A 22,193-nucleotide genomic window follows, 5' to 3' on the forward strand; every position below is an offset into this window, starting at 1 on the left:
GGTGAGTGTCTGGAACGAGCTGCCAGAGGCAGTAGTAGAGGCGGGTCCAATTTTGTCTTTTAAAAAGCATTTTGAGAGTTACATGGGTAAGATGGGTATAGAGGGATATGGGCCAAGTGCAGGCAATTGAGACTAGCTTCGTGGTATGAGCTGGGCGACATGGACATGTTGGGCCGAAGGGCCTGTTTCCATGTTGTAAACTTCTATGATTCTATGAGTCTATGTCCTTGTTTTTCGTCGGATACTATCCTTAATTTCTTTAATTAGCCACGGATGGCTGTCATTTCTTTTGCACCCTTTTTTTCTCAGTGGAATATATTTTTTGAAAGTTGCAAAATAACTCCTTAAATGAACACCACTGTTCATGTACCGTCTTACCCTTTTAACTTTTTTCCCAGTCCACTTTAATCAATTCCGCTCTCATACCATGATAGTCTCATTTATTCAAGCTCAGTGCGCTTGTTTGAGAACCAACCTTCTCACCCTCTGATTGGATATGGAATGTAACCATGTTATGGTCACTCCTTCCAAGTGGGTCCTTAACTCGGACATTATTAATTATTCCTGGCTCATTACACAGGACCAGGTCCAAGGTTGCTTGCCCGCTTGTAGGATCAGTTACATACTGCTCAAGAAATCCATCCCGAATACAATCAATAAACTCTTCCTCAGCCTGCCCTGCCCAATTTGATTTGTCCAGTTAATATGACAGTTAAAATCCCCCATAATTATAGCTGTTCCCTTATTACATGCCCCGACTATTTCCTGATTAAGACTTCTTCCAGCAAAGTTGCAACTATTAGGAGGCCTATATACTACGCCCACGAGTGTTTCTCCCCTTATTATTCCTGATCTACACGCAAACTGTTTCATTATCCTGATCCTTTGTCCCAATATCTTTTCTCTGTATTACAGTGATTCCTTCCTTCCTGCCTGTCTTTCCCGATTGTTAAATACCCTGGCATATTTAATTCCCAGTCGTTGTCACCCTGCAGTCATGTTTCTGTAATGGCCACAAGATCATACCCAAAAGTAGTTATTTGTGCTGTTAACTCGTCCAATTTGTTACGAATGCTACGTGCATTCAGATAAAGAACTTTCAAATATATTTTGTGACACTTAGTTCCTGCTATTTCCTTTTTTAACAATTTACCTTTCACTCCATACCTTCTGTCCCTTCCTGATACGCTTTCGTCTTTCTCCCTGCTCAGGTTCCCAACCCCCTGCCACAGCTTTAATGTTGGGTTAATCGTCTTAGCCTTCTAGATTTTATTTTAGCTGTCGTGCTAAAGTACACTTTCTTTCCGCTGCTCTACGCTTTTCCCTTTCACTTGTTCTTGAACAACTCTTTGTACTATTTGTATTGTAGATTTCTCCTGGGTCTTCCCCGCTCTTGCTGCTCTCAACTTTATTCCCTTCTGACTCCCCGCTCAGGTTCCCATCCCCCTGCCTCTCTAGTTTAAACCTTCCCCAACAGCACTAGCAAACACCCCCGCGTGGACATTGGTCCCGGTCCTGCTCGGGTGTAACCCGTCACGCTTGTACAGGTCCCACCTTCCCCAGAACCGGTCCCAATGTCCCAGGAATCTAAATCCCTCCCTCCTACACCATCCATGCAGCTACGCATTCATCCTGTCGATTCTCCTGTTCCTATACTCACCAGCACGTGGCACCGGTAGTAATCCTGAGATCACTACCTTTGAAGTCCTGCTTTTTAATTTATCTCCTAACTCCTTAAATTCACCTTGCAGGGCCCCATCCTTTTTTTACCTATGTCGTTGGTACCAATATGGACCACGACTACTGGCTGTTCACCCGCCCCCTCCAGAATGCCCTGCAGCCGCTGCGTGACATCCTTGACCCTCGCACCAGGGAGGCAACAGACCATCCTGGAGTCACGTTTGTGGCCGCAGAAACGCCTATCTGTTCCCCTTACGATTGAATCCCCTATCAATATAGCCCTGCCACTCTTATTTCTCCCCTCCTGTGCAGCAGAGCCACCCGTGGTGCCCCGAACTGGGCTCTTGCTGCTTTCCCCTGATAAGCCATCTCCCCCCACTTTCCGTCTGTTCTAATTGAAGATGTTCAACAGAAACACAAGGAAACACTCCGGGTCCAAACTGAAACACTGAGAGTGAACACGATCCTAATAAAGGAGAAGGTTAAGATTTTCCAGCTGGTCACTCTATACACTGAGCTAACGGTCATTTCTACTTTTCGAGATTGGACACTTGTAGAACATGAACTGCTGGCAAGAGGCCGAGACCATGAAGAGTGGAGAGAGAAACATCTCCGGAGAGAACTGGAAAAAATCCGAACTGATCAATTGTTCCAGAGCAGTTTTTCCCGGAGAAAATCAAAATCTGGGAATTCAGCAGCAGTGAGTGGAGTCGGGGGGATTGGACAAACAACAATGGTACAAAAGAATGTTTATGACTGGGCCACTGGGAAAATATACCCACACTTTCAATTTGTTTTCAGTTTTAAATTCCGTGAGTTAAACGCTATTAACTGTAGGATAAATCTATGGAACCTGATACTAAATTTCTATCCTTACTTTGGGAATATTCTGGTAGATCTCTGGAAGAACCCAGAGAGATTACTGTTTATATTCGATGGTTTAGATGAATTCAAGGACAGTATCGATTTTGCTGACAATCGGAGAAACACAGAGCCTCAGCACATGTGCACAGATCCTGAAGACTGGTGTGAAGTGTCTGACATTGTGTACAGTTTAATACAGCACAAGCTGCTCCCAGGATGTTCAGTTCTAGTGACCAGCCGCCCCACTGCATCACATTTATTGGAAAAGGCTGAGATCAGTGTCTGGGCTGAAATCCTGGGATTTGTTGGTGTAGAACGGAAGGAATATTTCAACAAGTGTTTTGCAGATCAGTCGGTGGCAGCAGCTGTTTTCAAACATGTGGAGGAGAACGAGATCCTGTACACCATGTGTTACAACCCTTCCTACTGCTGGATCCTCGGTCTGTCACTGGGTCCCTTCTTCACACAAAGAGACAGGAAACAGCAGTGAGTTCCCAAGACCATCACCCAACTATATTCCTACTATATTTACAACATTCTGAAAAACCATGGCCGAGAGATTGAATCCCCCCGTGATATGTTACTGAAGATCAGTGAAATGGCCTTCACTGGAGTCTCGGAGAAGAAGATTGTGTTTGGAAATGGAGATTTGATCAAGTACAATCTGCAACCTTCCCAGTTCCTATCTGGGTTCATGATGGAACTTTTGGAGAGAGATGATTCTGCCCAGAGTGTGGTTTACACATTCCCGCACCTCACCATCCAAGAGTTTGTAGCTGCACTCGCACAATTCCTGATTCCAGATCCAGGGGACATCGGGAAACTCCTCAGTGAAGCCCACAGCAAGGAAGATGGGCGATTTGAGATACTTCTCCGTTTTGTTGTTGGTCTCTCCTCCTCACAGTCAGCTCGGCCGCTGGAGGAGTTTCTGGGTCCATTTCTTCATCAAATAATCTGCGGAGTGATTGACTGGGTTAAGGAGAAGGTTGAAGAAGAGATTAGAAACACAGGGAGTGAAACTGGTAAAAGGAACCTCCTGAACACATTCCACTACCTGTTTGAGACTCAGAATCAAACACTGGCTCGGGTCACAGTGGGATCTGTGGAAACACTTACATTTAATGGATTGCGACTGACCCCGATTGACTGTACGGTGCTGTCTCATGTCATTGGACTCTGTGATACAATAAAACACCTCGATCTGGAGAACTGCTCCATTCAGTGTGAAGAACTCCAGTGGCTGGGACCCGCACTGCACAAATGTCAGGTGTTGAGGTAACTGTTTATTTGTCTCCAACTGTTTGGCCAATTGTGGAACAGTCACGGATTGTATTGTTGCTTCGGAATGAAGGGAAACAAACTGTTCAGTTAAACCAGAGAGAAGCAGATTCAACACAAATATGACACATGATAAGAGGATAGGTTATTAATTCCCCAAGGACTGGAGAATCTAAAATGGATCCTTGTGAACAGGTTTGGATTTTACAGTCTTTATCAGATCAGTAAATACAGGTCACTGAAAGAGTCTGATAATTTAATTGCAATAAATGATATTTATTGCTGTTTTTCTCACTGCCTGAGATATGTCCATTGAAGAGGTTCCTTCTCACTGTTACTGACACGTAGACCGACACTAACTGCAGCAGTCCGTGTGTCGGAGCATCCCACCCTCTTACCGAGGTGTGGGGGCAAGTGACAGTCACCGGACTGTCAACGTGTGTAGGAGAGGGAAGCAGAAACACCGAACATTCAGTAACAAAGAGCAAAATACAGCTTTCGGGCAGTCAACCGCCAGTGGGCGAGCTGAGCTTTCCCCACAGGACGTCGGTCCGTTATCTTCACTCATCAATGACACAGCCCCTCACACTCTCCAATACATCCACCATCTCTTCACCCAGCTGGCAGCACTCGTGCCTCTGAGTCAGAAGGTCGTGGATTCAGGCCCCTCGCTCATTAATCCAGGCCGGCACTTCAGTGGGATTTGGGAACTAAAATCTGCCAGTAAAAATGTTCAAATCTAACGGGTTGTGGGGTATTAGCCCAGGAGTACAGACACACACCGGCCAGCGGTGGGGCCTCACACACAGCGGGAGGTTCCTGGTTTAACCAGGGGGCAGTGAACCCGGGAATTTCCCATAATCTGCCCCTTGTGTGTGAGTCCCCGCTCGGGGAGGGAACTTCAGAAAAATTCCCCAAAAACTGTCGAGCCGTTACACCTGAAATAAATGTAGAGCCAGTTCAATGGGAATAAAGAGAGAGAGACTCCCCTCCCCTATAAACTAGGAGTAAAGGGACATTTAAGACTTGTAACCGGACAGAATAAACTCTACTTGTCACATAAAATCCTGGGGCACGGATTTTACAGCAGCCGTTAGCGCTGTTTCACAATATAACTCACTCCGAGATATTTTCGACATTAATATAATATTGCATAAAGGAGAGGTAATCATCGCTTTATCATTTAATTCGGAGAAAATCGCCCCATTCCCATAAATCTGGGAAATTACCACCAGCAGAAATGAGACAAGTTTCACCAAACATGACTGGACCTCCAGGAGGGTAATTCTGATCATCAGGGAATGAGACCGGACTGAGGGACATTTAAAGGCTTCACACAGACAGCACTTTATTTAATAAATACATTTACTGAATATATGGGGAGTTGGACAGAGTGAGATTCATTGTCAGTGACAGGGAAATCTGGTTATTAATTTCCTGAAGATTTTTCAGTGTTTCCTGTAATATCAGAGAGAAATTGTGTCGGATCGGGGATTGGACTCAGTTTGTTTCTCACTCTCTGTCTGTTTGTGTTTAGACTGGGATGCAATAAACTGGGAGATTAAGGAGTGAAACTGCTGTCTGCGGTTCTGAGGAACCCGGACTGTAAAATACAGACATTGGGGTAAGTATCAGACTGTGTGAGATTGTGTTTATAATAACTGGATGATGAACACTCTGCATTAATGTCAGTATAAAAAATAATAATACAAATAAACACTGAGAAACTTCTCTGATTGCTGTTATTTCTTTCTCTGTCTCTGTCTCTCTCTGGTCTCCAGGTTATGGGAAAACGGACTCACAGCTTCTTGTACCTTGGATCTGTCCTCCGCTCTCAGTACAAACCGGTCACTGACTGGTCTGGACCTGAGTAATAATAAACTGGGAGATTCAGGAGTGAAACTACTGTCTGCGGCTCTGAGGAACCCGGACTGTAAAATACAGGACTTGGAGTAAGTATCAGACTGTGTGAGATTGTGTTTATATTAACTGGATGTCTAACACTGTACATTACTATTGGTATCAGCAATAGAGTTATAAATAAACACTGGAGATTTACTATTATTTCTCTCAATTTGATCCCCAGTCTATGGGCTAACGATCTCACAGGTTCTTGCAGCGAGGATCTCTCCTCCGCTCTCAGTACAAACCGGTCACTGATGGTTCTGAACCTGAGTAATAATAAACTGGGAGATTCAGGAGTGAAACTACTGTCTGAGGCTCTGAGGAACCCGGACTGTAAAATACAGAAACTGGAGTAAGTATCAGACTGTGTGAGATTGTGTTTATAATAACTGGATGTCTGACACTGTACATTATTAGTATCAGTAATATAGTTATGAATAAAAACTGTACATTATTATTAGTATCAGTAATAGTGTTATTAATAAACACTGGGGATTTACCCTGATTCCTGTTATTTCTCTCTCTCTCTGATCCCCAGTCTGGATGATGTCGGTCTCACAGATTCTTGTACCGAGGATCTCGTCTCCTCTCTCAGCACAGACCGGTCACTGACGGATCTGAACCTGGGATCAAACTCCTTCACAGACCGATCTGTCCCCGCTCTCCGCTCCCTCATACTGACACGCAGGAGTCTGGAGCGGATCCGGTGAGTGTTTGTGTCAAAGTTCAATCTAATAAATAAAATATCAATGGGATTATGTCCCTTTTATGGGTAATGTTAGTCTGTAATTATTATTGAAATATTAACACCAGTCTCCCTGTTATTTACACTGTTGTTCAATCTGTTTATTTCCTGTTTAATCTTTAATCTGTTTCAGGCTGGGGGGGAATCTGTTCAGTTCAAACGGAAAGAGACACCTGGAGTCACTGCGGGAATCCAGACCCGGACTGAGTGTGGGAGTGTGAACATTTCAATTTATAACCATTCCTGGTCTCATTATATGAACATTTCAATTTATAACCATTCCTGGTCTCATTACATGAACATTTCAATTTATAACCATTCCTGGTCTCATTATATGAATATTTTTGGCCGATTCTCTGTCTCTCCCCTTTAACCGGCCGCGCTCCAGGTTCAAATCCGAACGGCCCTTAAACGGTTTCCAGCTCGAGCTGAGCGAGCGTCGTCTCCCATTGTGACGTCAGAGGCCCAGCGACAGGGTCACGAGACTCAGTCACCCGGTCCCCCAGCGCTGATTCTGCCGGATATCCGGGGCTGGATGGTCCCCAATGGGGCACTGGGTCAATGTACAGACAGGAAGGGCCCAGGGTGGGGCTCAGTCTGGGCTGCAGTGGGGCACTGGGTCAATGTACAGACAGGAAGGGCCCAGGGTGGGGCTCAGTCTGGGCTGCAGTGGGGCACTGGGTCAATGTACAGAGAGGAAGGGGCCAGGGTGGGGCTCAGTCTGGGCTGCAGTGGGGCACTGGGTCAATGTACAGACAGGGAGGGGCCAGGGTGGGGCTCAGTCTGGGCTGCAGTGGGACACTGGTTCAATGTAACGACAGGAAGGGCCCAGGGTTGGGCTCAGTCTGGGCTGCAGTGGGACACTGGGTCAATGTACAGACAGGAAGCGCCCAGGGTAGGGCTCAATCTGGGCTGCAGTGGGACACTGGGGCAATGAACAGACAGGAAGGGCCCAGGGTGCGGCTCAGTCTGGGCTGCAGTGGGGCACTGGGTCAATGTACAGACAGGAAGGGCCCAGGGTGTGGCACAGTCTGGGCTGCAGTGGGACACTGGGTCAATGTACAGACAGGAAGGGCCCAGGGTGGGGCTCAGTCTGGGCTGCAGTGGGACACTGGGTCAATGTACAGACAGGAAGTGCCCAGGGTGGGGCTCAGTCTGGGCTGCAGTGGGACACTGGGTCAATGTACAGACAGGAAGGGCCAAGTGTGGGGCTCAGTCTGGGCTACATTGGGACACTGGGTCAATGACCAGACAGGAAGGGCCCAGGGTGGGGCTCAGTCTGGGCTGCAGTGGGACACTGCGTCAATGTACAGACAGGAAGTGACCAGGGTGGGGCTCACTCTGGGCTGCAGTGGGTCACTGGGTCAATGTACAGACAGCAAGGGCCAAGGGTATGACTCAGTCTGGGCTGCAGTGTGACACTGGGTCAAGGTACAGACAGGAAGGGCCCAGAGTGGGGCTCAGTCTGGGCTGCAGTGGGACACTGGGTCAATGTACAGACAGGAAGGGCCCAGGGTGGGGCGCAGTCTGGACTGCAGTGAGACACTGGGTCAATGTGCAGACAGGAAGGGCCCAGGGTGGGGCTCAGTCTGGGCTGCAGTGGGACACTGAATCAATGTACAGAGAGGAAGGGCCCAGGGTGGGACTCAGTCTGGGCTGCAGTGGGACACTGGGTCAATGTACAGACAGGAAGGGCCCAGGGTGGTGCTCAGTCTGGGCTGCAGTGCGACGCTGGGTCAATGTACAGACAGGAAGGGCCTAGGGTGTGGCTCAGTCTGGGCTGCAGTGCGACGCTGGGTCAATGTACAGACAGGAAGGGCCCAGGGTGGGCTCAGTCTGGGCTGCAGTGGGACGCTGGGTCAATGTACAGACAGGAAGGGCCTAGGGTGTGGCTCAGTCTGGGCTGCAGTGGGACACTGGGTCAATGTACAGACAGGAAGGGCCCAGAGTGGGGCTCAGTCTGGGCTGCAGTGGGACACTTGGTCAATGTACAGACAGGAAGGGCCTAGGGTGGGGCTCAGTCTGGGCTGCAGTGGGGCACTGGGTCAATGTACAGACAGGAAGGGCCCAGGGTAGGGCTCAGTCTGGGCTGCAGTGGGGCACTGGGTCAATGTACAGCCAGGAAGGGCCTCGGGTGTGGCTCAGTCTGGGCTGCAGTAGGACACTGGGTCAATGTACAGACAGGAATGGCCCAGGGTGGGGCTCAGTCTGGGCTGCAGTGGGACACTGGGTCAATGTGCAGACAGGAAGGGTCCGGGGTGGGGCTCAGTCTGGGCTGCAGTGGGACACTGGGTCAATGTACAGACAGGAAGGGCCCAGTGTGGGGCTCAGTCTGGGCTGCAGTAGGACACTGGGTCAATGTGCAGACAGGAAGGGCCCAGGGTGGGGCTCAGTCTGGGCTGCAGTGGGACACTGATAATTGGATTCGGTTCTCCTGGGTGACTCTGCCAGTGACGAGTCAGAATCTGGAACATGTGCCTGTGTGAAGGTTCCTGGAAACTGCATCACACATCCTCCAACTGGTACCATAGATGTGACCGGTCGGTCTATTAACCGGGTGGGTCTTACGCGGGGTGGGGGAGCTCAGCTGGGACTCCACAAAATGGCCGACCGACATGCGATGTAATGTGGCCACAATGCAACGCAAAATTACAGCCATGCAACTTTTGCAAAATGGCCGCCAACAACCAGCCAGCAATATCACAGAATGATATTTCACTGAAGCAGTTCATTCGGCCCTTCGAGCCTGTGAAGCCGCTTTGCAGTTGGTCACACTCCTTTCCCCAAACCGAACAATTTGTTCCTTTTCAAGTATTTATCCAATTTCCTTTTGAAAGTTACTATTGAATCTGCTTCCAACACACTTTCAGGCAATAAATTCCAGATCATAACAACTCACTGCGTAAAAATAATCCTTCCTCATGTCACCTCTGGCATTTTTGCCAGTTATTTTGAATCTGTGTCCTCTGGTTACTGGAAACAATTACTCCTTATTTACTCCATCAAAACCCCTCAAATGGCCGCTCTGTCTCCTCAAAGTTGTGCCATCTCCCCGAAACACAAGCAGCATTTAGAAATTATAACAAACCCTATCAGCCTGTACAGGGGTTCACGTTCCCGATGTTAATCTTCTCTCGGCCCCTGTTTGTCTCACACTGGGTTAACGTGTTTGTATAACATTGCAGGCCGGGCAACTTTATCCCCAGGCTTTATCCTGGTTAAATCACAACGGTCACAATCGAACAGGAACATGTTAAACCAAGGCCCCAAAACCAGGGCCCAGAGAGGAAATTAAACCCAGTGGAATAAACAGACTGAACTTACGTGGACCCTGTTTGGATGCAGCCTGTGGAGGAGGTCTCGGTCGGTCCCCTCTGGGGGAGGGCTCGGTCTGTTCCCTTTGCGGGAGGAGGCCTCGACCGGTCCCCTCTCAGGGAGGCAATGGGCACCCCAGAGTGATCCAGATTAGCACTCTTTATATTTCGGCCGCCACCACAATAACTGCTAATATAACAACAAAAACTTCTATTCACTATATATATATATATATATATATGTATTTACATATGGCCAGCACGGCGGCAATCTTGCACAAAATTGCGGCAAGTACGGCGGCCATCTTGGACAAATGTGGGCAAGTATCGCGCAGAGTGTAACCAGTGATATCACAGTTTCTGTGGAGTGAACCCAATCACCCCAGTGTTTTCCAGATTGCACCCAGGGATCCCACAGTGTACCCAATCACCCCGGATTGATCGCAGACTGGCAGTCTTCATATTTAGACCACAACAACAACAACAACTACAACAGCAACAACTTGTATTTATGATATATATCTATTTACATACGGCCAAAATGGCGGCATTTTGTACGAAGTGGCGGTCGGGACGGTGGCCATCTTGTACAAAATGGCGGCAACAATTGCACACAGAGTGCTCAGTGATCACGCAATGATCCCAGAGTGCACCTTGTCACACCAGAGTGATTCCAGAGTGCATCCAGTGATCGCAGAATGCACTCAGTCAACCCAGAGTTATCCCAGAGTGCACTCCAGGATGCCAGGGTGCACCCAGTCGCTCCAGGGAACAGCCAGTCACCCAAGAGTGAACCCAGACTGCACCCAGGGCACGCAGAGTGCAGCCAGTCACCCCAGAGTGATGCTAGAATACACCCAGGGATCCCGAAATGCACCCAGTCACCCCAGAGTGATAAAGAGTGCAAATAGGAATCCCAGAGTGGCAGTCTTTATATTTAGACCACCGCCATAACTACTGCTACAACAAGAGCAGCTTCTATTTATAACAGATATATACTATATATATATATATATATGTATTTACACACGGCGAGCATGACGACATCTTGGACAGAATGGCGGCAAGAACGACAGCCATCTTGGACAAAATGGCGGCAAGCACCCAGCCATCTCGCACAAAATGGTGGAAATAACGCGCAGAATGTCCCGCGTGATCCCACAGTAACCCCAGAATGTCCGAATGAACACGGTGACCCCAGAGTGCATCCAGTCACTTCTGAGTGATCCCAGATTGCACCCTGGGATCCCAGAATGCACCCAGTCACCCAAAGAGTGATACTAGAGTGCGCCATGGATACCAGAGGTCACCCACTCATCCGAGAGTGCACCCAGTCAACCCAGAGTATTTACACACGGACAGCATGGCGGCAAGTACGGCAGCCATCTTAAACAGAAATGATGTAAATACGGCAGCCATCTTGGACAAAATGGAGGTACGTCAACCATCTTAGTTTATATGGAGGCAAGTACACCGCAGAGAGACCACTTTGATCCCACAGTGACCCCACAATGTCCCAGTGACCCCAGAATTAACCCAGAGTCGCACCCTATGATCCCAGAGTGCACCCAATCACACCACAGTGACCCCAGAGTGCACCCTGGGGATTTCGGGTGCACCCAGTCTCCCCGGATTGATTCCAGAGTGCACCCAGTGATCCCAGAATGCAACCAGTCAAACAAGAGTGATACCAGTGCGCGCCCGGAGATCCCCGAGTAAAATCAGTTAACCCAGAGTGAACCCAGAGTACACCCAGGGATCACAGAGTGCATCCAGACACCCCATAGTGAACCCAGAGTATTGCACCCGGCCAGCATAGCGGCAATTACTGCAGCAATCTTGGACACGATGGCGTCAAGTACAGCGATCATCTTGGACAAAATTGCAGCAAGTTCGGAGGCCATCTTGGACAAAATGGCGGAATGTACCGCGCAGAGTGTCCCAGTGATCCCACAGTGGCCCAACAATATCCTAGTGACCCCAGAGTTAACCCACAGTCGCACCCAGTGATCCCAGGGGGCACCCAGGGATCCCAAAGTAAACACAGTCTCTCCAGAGTGATCCCAGAGTGCACCTAGTGATCCTGGTTTGCATCTATTCTCCCCAGGGTGATCCAGAGTGCACCCAGGTATCCCAGAACGCACCCAGTCACCATAGACGGATACCAGTGTGCAGCTGGGGATCGAAAACTAAACCCAGTCACCCCAGTGTGATCCCAGAGTATTACACACGGGACATCAGACTGATCCCAGAATGCACCCAGTCACCCCACAGAGATCCCGCAGTGGCGGAAAGTACGGCGGCTCTCTGGGACAAAATCTTGGTTAAAATTGCCGCAAGAACGGCGGCCATTTTGACAAAATGGCGGCAAGTACGACAGACATCTTGAACAAAATGGCGGAAATTAAAATGCAGAATGTCGACAGTGATACCACTGTGATCCCAGAAAGTTGCAGCGAACCCACAATAATCCCAGAGTGCACCTAGGCACCACAGAGTGATCCCAGAGTGCATTAGTGATCCCAGATTGCACCCAATCACCCCAGAGTGAGATCTGAGCGGCATTCTTTATGTCTAGACCATCACCACAACAAGTACTAATAAAACAACAACTAGCCTTTATCAGATATGTATCATATGTATATATATGTATATATATATACACACCGACAGCATGGTGGCACGTACGGCAGCAATCTAAGTCAAAATGGCGGCATGTACGGCGTCCATCTTGGACAAAATGGCCGCAAGTAAGGCAGCCATCTTGGATGAAATGGCGGCAAGCACCTCAAGTCTGTTAGACAGGAACAGCAGGAGGCCATTGAGACCCTTAAGCCTATTAGATAGGAAAAGGATGAGGCTTTTCAGCCCTTGGAGCATGTTATGCAGGAACTGGAGGTCATGCAGCCTCTCAAGACTGTTACACACGAACAGGAGGGCAATCTACAGCTCAAGCCTGTCGGATAGCAACAAGAGGTGAACATGCAAACCCTCGAGCCTGATACTCAGGAAAAGGATGCCAATCAGCCCCAGAAGTCTGTTAGATAGTATCAGGAGGAGGCGATTCAGCACCATAAGTCTGTTATACAGGAACTGAAGGTTATTCAGCCCCTCGAGCCTATTATGCTGGAAAAGGACGAGACCATTCAGCCGCTCGAGCCTGTTAGGTAGGAACTGGAGGCCATTCATCCCCTCAATGCTGTTGCACAGAAACAGGAGGCGGCCATACAGCCCCTCGAGCCTGTTACATAGGAACAGGAGGAGCCATTCAGCCCTTAGAGCCTGTTATACAGGAACTTGAGGCCACTCAACGCTTCAAGCTTGTCAGATAGCAAATGGAGGCGGCCATTCAGCCCCTCGAGCTTTTTATATGGGAACTGAAGTCCATTCAGCTCCTCGACCCCATTACACAGGAACAGGAGGAGGCCATTCAGCTCCTCGAGCCTGTTACACAGGAACAGGAGGAGGCCATTCAGCCGCACGAGCCTGTTACATAGCAAAAGGTGGAGGTCAATCACCTCCTTGAGCCTGTTCCGCCACTCATTCAGATCATGGATGATCTGCATCTTAACTCCATTTACCCGCCTTGGTTCCAGAATCCTTAATACCCTTGCCTAAAAAAATCTATCAATCTCCGTTTTGAAATTTCGTATTGACCCCCCTGCCTGAACATACTTTTGTGGGAGAGAGTTCCAGATTTCCACAACCCTTTGTGTGAAGAAGTGCTTCCTGACATCACCCCTGAACGGCCTCGCTCTAATGATAAGGTTATGCCCCCTTGTTCTGGATTCCCCACCAGAGGAAGTAGTTTCTCTCCATCTACCCTATCAACACCTTTAATCATCTTAAACACCTCAATTAGATCACCCCTTAATCTTCGATAATCAGGGTAATACAAAGCCCAGTCTGTGCAACCTGTCCTCATAATTTAACCCTTTTAGCCCCGATATTATTCTGGTGAATCTGCGCTGCAGCCCTTCCAAGGGTAACATATTCTTCCTGAGGGTCAGTGCCCAGAACTGAATGCAGTCCTCCAGATGGGCTCTAACCAGAGCTCTGTACAGCTGGAACATAACTTCCACCCCTTTATATTCCAGCCCTCTTGAAATAAAGACCGACATTCTATTAGCCTTTTGAATTATTTTTGTAACTGTCCACTAGCTTTTAATGATTTCTGTACTTGGACCCCGAAATCTCTCTGCTCCTCCACAGTTCCGAGCTCCTCACCATTTAGAAAACTCTCTGATCTATCTTTCTTAGATCCGAAGTGGTGACCTCACATTTCCCACTTTGAACTCCATTTGCCACAGTTTTGCCCACTCACATAATCTCTCAATGTCCTGGGAATGCTTGGTGCATTTGTTTGGTTGAAGAATGCTTTATATCAGATCGTTATTTAAAAAAGAGTACAATTGATTTTTATTTTGTACAGTTTGAACAAGATCATTATTCCCCGATCAGTAAAATTTCTGTGTTTTTCACATAGAGGCGGCAGTTCAGAGATAGTTGCCTTTTTGCCTACTTTAATGCAGTGAAATTTTGCTGATTTAAAATCAGGTGTATTTCTAAGTTTGAAAAAGCAGCTCCTCTGTTAGATGAGGCTTCACTCTCAATGTCTCAGTGTTTCTACTCGCCGTGATATCAATGTAACATTTGAAGGGCTCCAGGTAATGAACAGTGAAACCCCTTCAGATTATCTCAGCCCACTCTTTCTATCCAGTGCCTAATAGTGCCTGCTCTTCAGAGGGTGACAGATTCACACTACTCGAGACATTGTTTTAGACTTTAACTGCCAAACAAATTGATGAAACAGTAAGAGAACAAACAGAATAGTAGCAGTAAGACAACAGTTTTACAGTAAATATCAACCAGATCCTTATTGGAAAAGAAAATAATAAATAATTCACAAATAATATACGAAACTGTGACCGAACTTTCGAACATCCTGGTTCTTTGTTGTCTTTTTCTCACAAACTATGAAAACTGTCGACTTGATTAACATTCTCAGAGATTCCAAACAGACTCACCAGTTTGAAAAAAAACATGTTGATAAATGGCTTCAAAACAGTGACTGGGAGCCAGTCATTTTAAGCGATGATCTGTTTAATTCAAAAGAAGCTGCCAATCAGAAATGTACGAGAAGAAATGACCCTGGAGGTTTGTATCTGAATCAAATGTTTGACGTTGTGAGGTGCAACCTACCTTTAATAGGTGCAACCTACCTTTAATAGGTGCAGACTGCCTTTAAGAGGTGCTGCCTGCCTTTAAGAGGTGCTGACCACTCACGCAATATCGGGGCGCCCCTGCTGGTGAGAAGCCGCTGAACAGCGCAGGCAGGCCTGACTGCTCGCAGGAATCAGGTAAATCACCAGGCAGCACCAATCTCACGGACTGTCTGCATCTCAATGACCGGGTGCAGGTTAATCACTCGGGGGTTAATCGACCCCCGCGCCCGGATTCGGGGGTTATCGAATTTAACCCCGTGCATATCTTAATATGTATTTTAGATAGAATACAGCACGGCATAGAAACAGGCCATTCAGCCCATCTGGGTACAGAAATACCCCTGAATTTCTCATTTGACACCAACAACTTTTGGAGTAGAAAATATCATTCAATATCCCATCTAATAATTTATTTATATATATTTAACATCGAATGTACAGTACAGCACAGTACAGAGGCCAGTCGGCCCAACTGCTATTTCTAGTTTACAACAACTACTTCTTGTATGTATAATACAACATAATATATCTTTATATAAATATTCATAGAAGGCAGCGCGTCACCGAAACAGGCCATTCGGCCTATCTGGGTAAAGATTTTCCCCGAAATTCCTTATGTGACAACAACAACAAATTCTTGAATATATAGTATAATATACTACATAACATAAATATATGGTTATATATATATTACATTGAATATACAGCACGGCACAGAAAGAGGCCATTCGGCACATTTGGGTGAATAAGTCTCTCCGGGATTCCCTGTTTTTACAATAACAACAACTTTATATATATTTGTATGCTACATAGAATTACATCGAATGTACAGCAGGGAAACAGCGCCTTTCGAGCCAACTGGGCAAATAAATATCCCACAGTGTTCCCACGGTGACCAAGTGATCCCACAGTGCACCCAGTGTTAGTGCCCCATTGACCCACAGTATCCCAGTGATCCACAGTGCACCGAATGATCCCACAGTGATCGCAGATTGACCCACTGATTCCACAGTGCACCCAGTGATAGTGCCCCAGTCAGGCACAATGTCCAGGTGATCCACAGTGCACCAATGCTCCCACAGTGATCGCAGAGTGACCCAGTGATCCTACAGTGCACCCAGTGGTCAAAAGTGTCCCAGTAATTCCAGAGTGGCCCAGTGCTCTCAAAGTGATCCCAGTGATTCCACAGTGCATCCAGCGTTCCCACAGTGCACCCAGTGATTCCACGGTGCCCCCAGAGGTCCAAGTATCCAAACGGCATTTGTGTAAAAGTTTGGGAGACTTTCTTTGTATTCAACAACTTGTGTAGATAACATAACGTGTGTTTATACATATATAAATATTATATATATATATATATAATATTTATATATTAAATAGAATGGGTATAGAAATTTCCCCTGCAACACCATGAAGTTGAAACCAGTAAGGCAGCCATCTTAAACAAAATGGCCGACAGTGTCCCAGTGATTCACAAGAACCCAATGATCCCACAGTGCCCCACTGATCCCACAATGTCCCAGTGAACCTGCAGTGTCCCAGTGATCCCACAGTACTCCCAGTGATCCCATAGTGACCCAGACACAACACACGTGAGCCACATTGCGTGCAGCCTGTGGTGAAGGCCTCAGTCAGTTCTCCGTGGAGAGAAAGCTTCTTGTCCAAGGAATCCTCCTCCTCCCAAAAATTCTCTTTCCACATCTTCATGTTACAGCATTTCCACAAAAAAAGTCCTCTGGAGGGAGAGATAATGAAATGGAATTGATTAAAAATAACGCAAGCACAGCAAGAGCCCAGAGCTCCCTCACACTCAATCACTCAAACACATTCACATTCAGTCATTCACTCATTCCATTACACAGGCAAGTAATCTCTCAGCAAAGACCACTGACAAACAAAATCCCCAGTTACAAAGCAGAGAATCTAAAGACAAGTGAGAAAGTTGGGAGAGAGAGAGAGAGAGAGAAAGACACTCAGGGCAGACTGAAGAGCACAAGTTGCTTCTCTCTCTCTCTAATACGAGTTTGCTGCGTATTCTCTCCTGCTTTACCACTCGTTCCCTCACTCCCTCACTCACCATACCCCGCCCCTCCCCTAAAAGGTGCTGGTCTGTCTGTCCAGGTTAGTGTTTGCTGCAGGGTCCAAATTGCCCCTGTGCTCATTTTCTCTTCTGTTCTTGGAGCAGGCGACTAAAAGCCCGGGCATTTTTTGCTACTTCACCCTTTATGTTGCAGTTTGCAAAGGTGAACGAACTTTACTTTTGCTCTTTTCTCTTGTTTTAATTAGAAGTGGACAAAAAGCGTGCAGTTCGTGGGCAACTTATAGTTTGTTGATTTTTCCAATTAGCCAAAGAGTTCAAACAAATTCATGAAGTTTAAAACCACGAAAGCAAAAAAGTTTTATTAAAAACCTAATACACAGAATGATCCCTCACTCAGTTACAGGGACAATCTCTCAGCAACATTCATTGACACATAAACAAAGCCCAGTTTATAAAGGAGAAGAATCTAAAGAGACAATCTTTATCGACAACAACAACTTGTATTTATATATCACAGCAACGACGACAACATCAATTTGCATCTATACATATATATGGATTTCCATTATGCAAGTACGATGACAAAGTATCCATAATGATGTGGGGAAAGAGCAGATGGGGAAATTAGACTAATTCGACAGCCCTTTTGAAGAGTCGGCACACACACAGTGGGCCGAATGGCCTCCTCTTGTGCCGTACCTATCATGAAACCATGAATCTGTGAACAACTGCTTCAATGCCATGAAACTGAAACAAAATGGACACCAGTAAGGCAGCCATCTTACTGAGGGGCAAGCTGGACATCTTACTGAGGGGCAAGGCTGCCATTTAACTGAGGCGAAAGGCGGCCAACTTAATGGGGGCAAGATGGGGATATTGAACAAATTGACCGCAACGAAGCTTAAACAAAATGGCCGTCCTGATCCTGAAACATAATGGCCGCCAATAAGGCATCCATCTCACTGAGGGGCAAGGTGGAGCTTGTTATGGTGAGAGAGAGGGAGAGGGTTCATTTTCTGTTCCTGTTATATCATTGTTCCACTATAGTTAAAGATACAAACTGTGTGAGACTGGCACTAGCTGGTGTTTAACACAAAGACAGTGGCGCAGTGAGGGAAATAAAGACCAAAATGTGAACTTCTGCAAAAAAAAAGGATTAACATTTGGTTATTTGGACTTAATTCGAACAGTGAAGGAGAGACCAGACATTCAGAGGAAAGGTCAAATGAGCCATTTTGAATAGAGTTTGCAATTGGAGCTTATACTAAATAAATCAGAGTAAAATTGGATTCAATCTGAATGTAGTTCTGATCTGGGATTTGGTTAATTTCTCCATTATTCATAATTTTCTTTAATCTGAAACAATAACAATATTTGTAACAGTAAAAGAGCAGGAGAGTGCTGCAGCACCCTGTCCGGTTTAGAAACACAGCAGAAGGGGTAAGAGTACATTGTGATTTATTACAGAATCCAGCAACTCACTGGGAAAGTTACACATGGTACAGATGGAGGAGCAAAAAGGTGCAAAGTGATTTTACACTTTAATTTGGGGCAATGCCTTTTATCTCCACAAGGTTTATATTTAAATAACGGGCTCTTTATCCTGAAGAAACTTCAGGCACAAACCATGGCTTTATGAAGAAAACAATCATTTATTAATATTAATAAACTAGAAAAATTGAGATTATAATTTAAACAACACCTTGGGTTTATGCCCGATTTAAAATTGCTTTAACAACAATAAAACAACACACTCTGAATTCCCAAAATACGTAACCGTTTGGAAATCCAATGTCGATCTTAGACGAAGTCCATAACGAAATTGATATCCTTGTGGTTGGCTCAAACTTGGGGCCGGATTCCAGGTATTGTGATGGATAATGTTGTAGTGTAGCGTGGCTTTCTCTTGTATCCAGGTCATCTGCTTCACAGGCAATCTGGAAACCTGCATCGAGGCATCAAGATGGGAGTTGGCGAGCAGTCAGGAAAATTCGAGGTGAGGTGGTGCTGCCAGGAAGCGAAAGGTGAGTTTGGAGCAGTCGTGGTGGATCTGTGTCTCTCTCCACTCAACTTCTGCAAGCTTTTAAAGAGATTTTTAACAAAAAAATCACACCTCTGGGACGGTGGCTTCTCAACAATAGGTTTCTGCAAATACAACCCACGATTGATTGACACTTCACTTGTTTTCTCTCAGTGTCCACAACGTAACCGAGTTAATTCGGCAGATTTTCAAACCACGTCCAGCCCTCCTGGAATCGTTCTTGTTGCTATGGTGATCTATCCTCTGTTGTGTGATCTTTTACAATGTGTCATTAACAATTATTTTAACAACCCTTCCACCTTTTAACAGTCCTTTTCCTTCAGACATGCTGAAGCCGATTTATTCTCAGGCTTTCGCTTATCAGATGAATGTTTACTACACAGAGCAGCTGGGAAACTCCTGCAGTAAGTAATGGTCAGGGTCAGGTGCACAAGGCTGAGTGACTTTATTGTGCAGCCTCCAGGCATCACCTTTAGAAATGTCAAAATTAAATCCACAAGAGTGTTACCCCAGAACAAACATGAACTGTCTGACCTGCTTCATCTGCTGCTGTTCTGATGGTCAGCACTCTCACACACTCCAGGCTGATTACACAGTTTATTTGGTTATTTAATGCTTTCTGTGTTCTATTCTCACTCCTGTCTCTACTCTCCTATCTCTTTATGCGTTTGTCCGTCTTTCATTGTATCTGATCTCTGTTTATGTCGTTTGTCTCTATTTATTTTCTGTGTGTTTTTCTATCTTGTTCTTTCCACTTTTACTTCCATCGCTTTGTAACTTTTTGTCAGTGTCTCTCTGTCGTTCCATCCATGTCTGCTTGCTCTCTCTCATTATATACATAGATGATTTCTTTCACTCTTTCTTTCTCTCTTTGTTTTTCTCTCCTTTCTGACAAACTGTCTTTATTTCTCTCCTTCTCCGAGTAGCTCTGACTTTCTCCCTCTTTGTTTCTCTCTCTCTCTGTCTCTCTCTCTCTCTCACACACACACACACACATACACACCCTCGCTTTCATGTGAATCTGTCTGAAATTTTCTGCGCTTTTTTAATAATTATATTTCTTTTGTCCATGTGTGCTCTCCCCATCTGTCTAAATCTCTCTCTCTTTTTCCCCTTATCTCTGTTTCTTTATCCCGCTGTCTCTCTCACTCTCTCTCTCCCTCCCGTGTCTCGCTCTCCCTCACCCTCTCTTCCTCTCCCCCTATCTCTGTCTCTTTCTCCCTCTTTCTCTAACTCTCTATCATGATCTCTCTTTCTCTCTCCCTCACCCTCCCTCGCTCTCTCCTTTTCCATTTATGTGGACTGCATCCATTCTGATCAGGCCCACAGCAGATACTTTTATTACCAGCTTTTCAAAATTTGCCCGGCGGCCGATTGGTGGAAGTCCAGCTGAGCTCTTTAGAGCCGCCATATCGAGCAACAATTCATGTGTCGTCTGCACAGTAAATCCTGCCTCAATAGGAAAGATTGTCAATAAAATATATCAGAATCAGATTTAAGATCATTTCAGGACTCTGTGCTGCTAATATAAAATGTACTTTCCGTCCCCCGGGAAGTGTAGGGGATGGAGTATGAAATAGGATTTAGTTCTAGTGCTTGAAACCCTTCAGCTCTTTCTATGATTTCACTAATTTAACAATTAGATTGAATGGATATTTCACCGCGTTCTTCATCTCCTCTCTGAATTTAGTCTGGGTCAGGACATAAATAGACGTGTTTGTGCAGGAACTGAGGAGCTGCAGCATTATTGCTGTGTGTTCTGTGAGATAAACAGGGTCAGTGTCGGAGTAATAATACCGAATGTCTGCAATTCGCACATAAATGTATAAGACAACCCGTGTCAGCCACAACAGTACAAAACTGCCCGATATACTGAAGAGTAAAATGATGGATTTCTTTCGGTTCTCCATCTCGGGATCACTCTGATTCTCTCCATTGCTGCGGCCCCGGAGTTCCCTGCGGACTCGACTGGACACTAAAATACGCCTGACTGTCACAACATTGAGCAGTAAAATCAGACAGAACGGGACACAAGGGGTTAAAATGAGGTGAAACATATCAAAAGCTGCCCATGCGGGGGAAGTACGGAAGATCAATTTAGTCCCACAAAACCAGGGAACATTATCAATCATATAGTAAGGGTCATATGTAAAGTACCAGGGGACATTCACCAAACAGCCCAGCACACTCACTGTTCCCAGAACCACAGCCGCCGTTCTCTCGGTGCAATATTTAGTTTTCAGCTTCTCACAACAAATGGCCACAAATCGATCAAAGGTGAAAGCGACGGTGAACCAGACAGAACCCCCCGTGGCTGCACCACCAAAGAATCTAATAAAACTACACACCGGAGTAATGTCCAGGAATGACAGTGGGAAATACATCAAAGGAATCTCTGTTAATATCGGATCCGCTATAACGACCAGGAGATCGGCCACTGCCATTCCCACCAGGTAGACACTGATACATTTGGAGAGACCGCACTTTCCTCGGGACAGGATCACAATCGCCACCAAGTTAACTGTAAGAGAGAGAAAATGAATCAGAGAAATTACTGATCAGACCTGGAGTCAAAGCAGCAGTTTGAGAGGATCTGGGGTGAAATTTCCAGCTTTGTTGCTGCATCGAAGGGTGGAAAGTGATTGATGGACCTGGGCATCGCTTTCGGGCAGAGAGATGTTTTTAAGCACAATGATCAATAATGAATTGGGAGATGGATACAGAAAGTGAATAAAGTGAGCACCGGATCCACTGGAAGGGCTGAGTGAGGGCGCAGTGCCGGTGGGGAAGGGAGAAGGGGTTTTACACACAGAGAATCCAGCGGATTAATGCATGATTTGAGCTCCAGACTGACGGGAAAGAGAGGGAAGGGTCAGGAAGGTGAGGGGACAGGGGGAGGTGCAGCCTCTTTGTTGCTCTGGGTTAAGAGAGCCGACAGGGGCTGGCACTAATCGGGAAATTCAGCTGGAGACCGAGCCAGTGAGTGAGATTGGGAGGGAGACAAGGAAAAGGACATGGAGGAGCTGGAGGGGTGTCAGCAGCAGAAGATTTGGGAAAGTGGACAAACTGAAGCAAGGGATGAGGAGACAGAGGATTCAAT

The sequence above is a fragment of the Heptranchias perlo genome, unplaced genomic scaffold (genome assembly GCF_035084215.1).
Source record: "Heptranchias perlo isolate sHepPer1 unplaced genomic scaffold, sHepPer1.hap1 HAP1_SCAFFOLD_52, whole genome shotgun sequence".
NCBI classification, from domain to species: Eukaryota; Metazoa; Chordata; class Chondrichthyes; order Hexanchiformes; family Hexanchidae; genus Heptranchias; species Heptranchias perlo.